An 8,592-nucleotide genomic window follows, 5' to 3' on the forward strand; every position below is an offset into this window, starting at 1 on the left:
CAGCGCTCCGCTTGAGTCGCTGAGGCCGAGGTCCTTCCACGCTAAGTCTCCGATTCCACTCCAGAGTCGTCTGAATCCGCATGTTCTAACAATGTCTATATTCCCATCATGGGTATAACTTCACAACGGCTGGACCGTTTGGGCTGAAAATTTGCATAACTATAGTTCCCCATTTTTTATAATTTCCGTGTAAATTTAGTTGTATGTTTTAATTATGGATCCTACGCAAACATCGTCTTTTCCCTGAGCTCAGACTTTTGATGTCGCTATTCCCGTTATTGGATATCTCATTAATGCATGATCCTTTTATTATGAAAATTTGGGAGGATTAAGATTAGGTCCCTTCCTTTCTAATGGGCTATCAAGCTTGTCTCGGTCGTTACTGGTTAGTCTTTGTGCTTGCTTTTTAGACGTTGTCCTCGTTTTGCAGGAGTTTTAGTCATATCTCCATTGTTTATGGGTAGTTTCCCCTGTAATTACTTTCATTGGGTCCGTTTGGGAGACATCTACGTTTCCTACTATAGACACGACTTTGAATTTTGCTTTAGTTCCTGAGGAATCCTTGTTCTGTGGTGCTTCCATCCTTGGCTATGTGTGCGGACATGGGAAAGTAGCTTCCGTGGAGGTTCTCTGATTGTTTTTATAGTCAAATCTTGGTCGATTGTCCTAATTCTTTGTTTAATATTTGCTATAAACTTCCCCGAGAATTCCGTCTCGTTGATACTAAGCTTGAAATATTTTTGCTAATTTTCTTTCTTTCGATTTATTGCATATAGTCATAATAATTCGTAAAAATTCGTAAAAATTCGTAAGAATTCATTAAAATTCAGGTCCTTCTATTTTCTCATATCTACTTGTCGTATGAGGTTTTGTGATTTATCTGGCATATTTCCATAATGGGTTTCCATAGTGTGACCGTTATTTCTCCTACACTGCTCATTTCTGACGTCCTCGCATGCCTTCGCAATGCAAAGTACTTCTCAGCACTAGATCTGCGCTGGGGGTTCAACAACGTACGGATCAAAGATGGTGACGAGTGGAAAGCGGCGTTTGCGACCAACTGGGGCCTGTTTGAACCCACAGTGATGTTCTTTGGGCTATGCAACTCCCCAGCAACCTTCCAGACCATGATGAATGACATCCTCTGGAACTTCATTGACCGAGAGGTCATTATCTGCTACATGGACGACATCCTGATCTTCACATCCACCCTAGAGGAGCATCGGAAGGTCATGCGGGAAGTGCTGGAGACGTTGCAAAGGAGGAAGCTCTTCCTCAAACCAGAAAAGTGCAAGTTTGAGCGGCGCTGCATCGAATACCTCGGACTTGTCATCTCCAAGGGTAGTGTTGCCATGGACCCAGTGAAAGTCCAAGGGGTCCTTGACTGGCCGATGCCAATGAAGGTGAAAGAGGTACAATCCTTCCTGGGCTTCGTAAACTTTTACCGTTGCTTCATCAAGGACTTCTCCAAGATGGCATGGCCACTCCACGCCCTGACCCACAAAGCAAAGGCCTGGACATGGGGGGAAAATGAAGAGCGTGCCTTCAACACCCTCAAGGTCGCCGTTACCTCCACCCCCATCCTTGCCTTTCCCGCTGACTCCGGCCACGATAAACTCGAATGCGATGCCTCCAACTTTGCCACCAGCGCCGTTCTGTCCCAGCTCCAAACTGACAGCGAGTTCCACCCTATCGCCTTCATGTCCAAGAGCTTCACTGAAGTAGAACGCACCTACGAAATCTATGACAAAGAAATGCTCGTGATAGTCCGAGCACTAGAAGAGTGGCATCATTTCGTAGAAGGGGCTGAGGAGAAGGTCAATATCTACACGGACCACCGCAACCTAGGCTACTTCCGCACCGTGCAAAGGCTGAATCACCGCCAAGCGCGGTGGTCACTGTTCCTGTCCTGCTTCCACTTCACCCTCATCCACTGACCAGGGAAACTCATGGGGAAGCCGGATGCCCTCTCCCGCTGCGCCGACCACCTGAAGGGAAGGGATGACAACCACAGCCTGACCCTCCTACAGCCAGAATGGTTTGAAGCCTGCACGACCGAGGCCATCACAGTGGAGGGAGAAGAGGCAGCCATCCTGGAAAGAATATGTGCGGCGAAGGACTGTGATGAGAAGGTAGTGAAAGCGCTGAAGGAGCTGGGAGATGGAACCCTCAGGATGGATGAATGGAGCAGAGATGGAGAGCTGGTCCTCTACCAGGGAAAGGTGTATGTCCCGAAGGACCTGCAACTCTGCCACGACCTGGTGCAGCTACACCACGATGCATGGGTGACAGGACACCCAGGGCGATGGAAAACCCTGGAGCTCGTCTCCTGCGATTACTGGTGGCCCCGGATGGCAGAGTATGTAGGCCGTTACGTAGCAGGGTGCGATGCCTGCAATCAAGTCAAGTCATTCCCCTCGCGGAAGGTGGGGAAGCTCATGCCAAACAATATCCTCACCCGCCGCTGGCAGGTAATCTCTGTGGATATGATCAGAGAGCTCCCTGAGTCTAAGGGCTACAATGCCATCCTAGTGGTGGTGGACTGCCTCTCTAAGTGCATCCATGCAATCCCTACAGTCACAGTGGTAGACTTGGCCGGGATCGCCTGACTCTTCCTCGAACATGTCTGGAAGCATCACGGGCTCCCCAAAGAGATTCTCAGCGACAGAGGGAGCGCCTTCGTCTCTCAGTTCTCCAAAGAGCTAGCGGCCCTGCTAGCGGTCAAGCTGACCCCCTTGGTGCCCTACCACCTGCAGACGGACGGACAGATGGAGCGAGTGAACCAGGAGATAGAAGCCTACCTCCGAGTGTTCGTTAACCACCGCCAGGATGATTGGGCAGACTGGCTCCCGCTAGCGGAGTTCTCCCATAATAACTGCATCCATGCCTCGACCTGCTGCACCCCCTTTGAGCTTGACACAGGCCAACACCCCAGGATGGGGACGGAACCCACATGCATATCAGAAGTTGAAGCCGCAGACGCATTCACCTCGAGACTGATGAAAATGCAGGAAGAGGCAAAGGCAGCGCTAGAGCATGCGGCGGAAGAGATGGCCCGCTACTATGACCAACACCGAGAAGTAGCACCTGAGTACAAAGAAGGCGATCAAGTCTGGCTCAGCACCCAAAACTACACCACAGACCGCCCTACCAAGAAGCTAGACCACAAATGGACCGGCCTCTTCAAAATCCTTAAGGTCATATCCCCCACCGCCATCAAACTCCAGCTCACAGCGTGACAGAGGGGAGTCCACCCAGTGGTATCGGTGACAAACGTCCGGCCCTACCGTCCAGATGGGATCGCCAAATGACCTGCTGACCCCCACCCAGGCCCCGAAATCGTAGATGGAGGGGAAGAGTACAAAGTCAAGAAGGTCCTCAACTCCTGCTGGTGCCACAGAAAGCTCTGGTATCTGGTGAAGTTCACGGGCTGGCCAAACTCCGAAAATGAGTGGCTCCCTTGCGACAACCTGGCCAACGCACACGACCGGATCGAGGAGTTTGTCAGGGACGCATCCGGGGTAGAGGGGGCCCGGCTGTAGCACCCGGCAGAGGGACCCTCTCGGGGGACGAAGTGGGCATGCATACTGATGGGCCCGATCTGGGACTGTAGTCCCTGGCCACTTAGACTGAAGTGGAAAATGCGAATTGTTATTAAAAGGAAGAACTACACTACTTATCTGAAGTGGAAAACATGAGAAGAAGGTTACTTCTTCAGTTCCCACTTCAGGTACATTTATGTACATGCGGCTTGGGTCACATGACGAGTGCCACGTCATCTATGGAGAGAGCCGCAGCCATCCAGGTATCCCTGTGGGGGATCCCGAGGGCATCTGCTGCAGGTGTGCGTGCTGGGCATAGCGGGAAGTCGTCCGGGGTGTCCGAGCCGGACAGGTCAATGGTACAGTGATACAAGGGAAGGTGGTCCGTGTAAATAGAAAGAATAAACAGAAAGGGAGAATGAAATAAAGGAGAAAGAGAAAAGAGAGAAAAGGGAGGAAAGGGAGGAAGGAGGGAGGAGGAAGGTGTCAGGGCACACCCACCTGACCTGGCTCCACCCGGCCCAACCTGACCCGGTACCCCGCTGGTCCACCCTTCCTTACCTCCTCCCCCTTTCCCTTCTTTCCCCCTCATCCTTCCCTCCTCAGTTTCTCCTTATCTTACTTCTTCTTTATTCTCTCTTTATTCTACATGGACAACTTTCTCTATATCAATGTACCATTGACCCATCTGCAGCGTGCCCACCATGTACCCGGCCCGGGCACCTCGGGCGACTTCCCGCTGTGCCCAGCACGCGTGCCTGCACCGGATGCCCTCGGGATCTCCCACGGAGATACCCGGGTGGTTACGGCTGTGTGCGAGGGTGATGTGGCACCCGTCATGTGATCCAAGCCGCATGTATATAAACGAACCTGAAGTGAGAACCGAAGAAGTAGCCTTCTTCTCAACTTTCCACTTCAGGTAAGTAGTACAATATCTCTCCTTTAATGACAATAACAACTTTCCACTTCAGTCCAAGTGGCCAGGGACCACTGTCCCGCATCGGGCCTATCAGTACGCATGCCCAATCCACCCCCCGCCAGGCTCTCAGTCCCGGACGCTACACCCGGGCCCCCTCTACCCCGGACGGGTCCCTGACAGAAGGATGGGTAGTGGGGAGTGGGTGGGGTGGGCCCAGGTGGGCCCAGGTGGGCCCAGGTGGGCCCAGGTGGGCCCAGGTGGAACCGGGTCAGGCAGGTGTGCCCTGACAGAGTTCTACAGAGCACACCCAGACGCCCCGGGAAGAGAGCGAGAAAACCCCCTAACCGCTTCGAGGCAAAGTGGCTTAAGGAGGGGGTGATGTCAGGGCACACTGCTCTGCTCCGCGCTGCACCCTCCCACTGCCCCTCTTTCCTCCTTCTTCCTCTTTCCTTTCTTTCTTTATACAGGTGACCTCTCCCCCCACCCATGTAGCATGGACATGTCCGGTGCCAAGTACCCCACATGGATACTGCACTGCCAGATATGCCGCACATCTTCACTTGTACTTCTCCCCTCTGACACTTGGGACCACCTGTGGAGCCATCTATGATAACCCAGCTCCACCCGGGCTGACGTGGCGCTCCCCACATGACCCGTTCCCACCTGTATATAAACCAAGCTGAAGCAGAACTGAAGAAGCAGCCTTCTTCTCACTACTGCTTCAGGCAAGTGTCTTACTTTAGTTTAGCTTAGTCTTTCATCCTAATAACAATCACTACTGCTTCAGCCTAAGAAGCCGGACGGGGATGCGAGCCTGAGTGAGGGCCGTTCGCTATACATTCCCACCACTCTGCCGCCGCCTGGGCCGCTAGCGCCGGGGGCTACGCCGCTACCCCTGCCTCTCCTGTACTGTCCCTGACAGCACCCAAGAGTACTTGGTAGGTCTCAACTCCCTCCATCACTTCCTTTGTGAGGAAATGCACCTTGCTCAGATCCATTACCAGGGCCTGGCAGACTCCTGTCGGAGTCCTGCCCCAGCTTTCGAGGTAGGAACTTCAGTCTATGTAAAGGCCAAGTATTTCCGTTCCACCCGACCTTCCAAGAAGCTCTCCAAGAAAAACCTCAGCCCATTCAAGATCATTGCCCATATTGGAACCCACTCCCTCACCCTCCACCTGCCAGAAAACATGTGAGCCATTCACCTGGTGTTCCATGTCTTGCAGATCGAACCCTCTGTCCCAAATGTCAGAGACCAGGTTGAGATGAAGGAGTGTCTCTGTGGCGGAGGGCTTCAGCCTCAGCAACTTATGCCAGGAGCGCTGTGCCAAGTAACACGTCCATGCCCTAACTTACTAAACTGGCAACCAGAACTGAAGGGGGGTAAACTCTAGTCGATTTTATTACTGAGGTGTAACCTATGTACAAGTTGAGTATATATAGTTACAGCGAGGGTGGGCCTGCAAATGGCGGAGCCAAGCTAACGGGGTTAGACATTTAGCCGATTGAATATTACCGACAAGTCAGGTTACGGGTTTAACAGAATGGTAGGCGTTAACCCAGAAATGGAAAGGAGGGATAGGCCCGAAGGTGGGCTTGCAGGGCAAGTGAGTGTATTGCCCAGCGGAGGTGGGAGTGCGCTAGCGGACATCGGAGCTGTCCAGAAGCCTTTGGGGCTCCATACTTAGGGAGGTGTAGGTAATAAATTGAAAGGAGGGGGTGGTGACCATCAAGGGGTACCAAGGGGATTGCGGAATACGGGAGCTCCGAGGTTAGTGAAGAAGGAGCGGAGGTAGACTGGAGGGATTGGAGGGATCGGAGGGAGTGGAAGTTGATGGCCAGGGATGGATATGACACCGAACGTCATTCCAAACCACCCCCAGCCACCTCTGCCTCCAACAGAAATCAAAGGTGAAATGGAGTTCGAGATTGAAGAGATACTCGACTCCAAGATCGACTGACATAGATGCAACAAGTTGCTCTACCTGGTCAAGTGGCTAGGCTATGAAGGGACCATGAGGAGACACAATGGCTCCTTGCCAGAAAACTTGATCACACCTCCGACCTCATCGAAGCTTTCCACTCTCGGTACCCAGACAAGCCTGGTCCCAAAGCTCCTTAGGAACCTTGACTCCTCTCCCATCTCTCCTTTCTCTCCACTCCTCATTTCTGTTTTCATTTTTTTTTCTGTAAGTACAGCTCCCCTCACCTTACTAATTCTGGGCCTTCAAGGGTTCAGGCCTAAGAAGGGGATACTGTCATATCCATCCACAGCCATCATCTTCCACTACCTCCGACCCTTCCAGACTACCTCCACTCCTTCTTCACTAACCTCAGAGCTCCTGTATTCCGCAATCACCTCCACCTCCCTCAATGGTCACCACCCCCTCTTTTCAATATATTACCTATGCCTCCCTAAGTATGGAGCCCTGAAGGCTTCTGGACAGCTCTGACGTCTGCTAGCACACTCCCACCCCTGCTGGGCAATTCACTTGCTTGCCCTGCAAGTCCACCTTCAGGCCTATCCCTCCTTTCCATTTCTGGGTTATTGCCTGCCATTCCGCTAACCCCGTAACCCAACTTGTCAGTAATATTCAGTTGGCTAATGTTTAAACTCTGTTAGCTCTGCTCCGCTTGGTCCTGCCATTCACGGGCCTGCCTCGATGTAACTATATATACTTAACTTGTAGATAGGTTACACTCCAGTGATAAAATCGACTAGAGTTGATCCCCCTTTAGTTCTTGTTGCCAGTAAGTAAATTAGGGCACAGACATGTAACTTGGCACAGCACTCCTGGTCTGAGTCACTGAGGCCAAAGCCCTCTGCTACGGAGACAACTCCCTTTGTCTCGTTCCAGTCTTTAACAGACCTTGGGACTAGAGCTTGAGGTCCATGTTCTGTTCTTCCACTCCACAGATGGATGTTTGTCCAAAAGGGGTTTGCTGTTCTCCTGAAAGTGGCCCTCCGGTCACCAGTGAATATATTGAGAAAATGTCAACGGGCCTATCGAAGGGGGTGATTTTTATTTTTATTTTTTGACTCACCTCCCTCTTGGCTCTCTTCTAGCGAGACTGAGCTGAGCTGAGCAACATAGACTTGTATGAATTTTGAGATCCAGGCTGTGCAAGAACCTGTCAACCTGGGCACTAGGTACATGCGATACTCTGGGTGGATAAGTAGTCACACATTCTATGTAGAGTTGATAGTTTTTAAGTGATGGGACCTGTGTAATCAGATGCTGGGTTTAACAGGCCATTCCCCCCACATCCTCTGTGCCTCCCTGAGATTGTGCGATCTAGGCAACAGTACAGAACGAATTCTGCATGTCCCTGTCCCCTACTCAAGTGAGAATAATTATATATCCTAGCTCAGATTTCTCCATAGCCAGGACACAAGACATGTTCTTGAGCAGGTGCCCCAGCATGCATGGACACAAGCTTGCTGCGTACAATGCTGTGCTGCACATCTACCTGCAGCATGAAAGGAAACCGATGTGTGAGGCCGAGGCTCTCTTATGAAACAGAATGAGATCGATTCCGAGCCCTTCATTTCATTTCTTTTTTTTTTTTTTGGTGGAACCCCACATAGCCTTCGCAAGGTACTGGGTACCCGGGGGTTTGTGAGTAGGAGCTGTGCTCCTAGGTTGTGATGTAGGGTGATTGTCATTGGGAGGTTCCGGAGACTCCACCATGGGGAAATGCCTTTACGCACTGTCGGGTGTTGCCCTAGTGTGGGGCTCACGCTGACGGGGAGGATCAGGAATACCCACTAAAACCCTGCTGGTTTTCAACCAGTCTCTCAGGAAGTTGTGTTCATTCACGAGGGTCCCTCCCCAGGTGTCAAGGACGAGATTACTGGGGAGGGCTTTTGGTCCGTATTTTTTGCGGTTTGTTCCTAGTCTGTCAGATTCTAGTCTTTCATTTATGGCTGCTTTTATTGTATTGTGTGCTTCTGTTAAAGTAATAACAGTATTATCATTCTGCTCGCCGTCTATGACTCTACGGCAGTGGATTTTCCATATTTGCCATGCCGCTTCGGTGATTAGGATTCTTAGGAGATGGGAGGCTCCTTTTCTTATTTTGCCGTTGTAGGCGGGATAATCGCCCACACGCAGAGCCGGCTCGGATACCCGA

The sequence above is a fragment of the Cantharellus anzutake genome, assembly GCF_015039405.1.
Source record: "Cantharellus anzutake strain C23 chromosome Unknown EI90scaffold_20, whole genome shotgun sequence".
Taxonomy (NCBI): domain Eukaryota; kingdom Fungi; phylum Basidiomycota; class Agaricomycetes; order Cantharellales; family Hydnaceae; genus Cantharellus; species Cantharellus anzutake.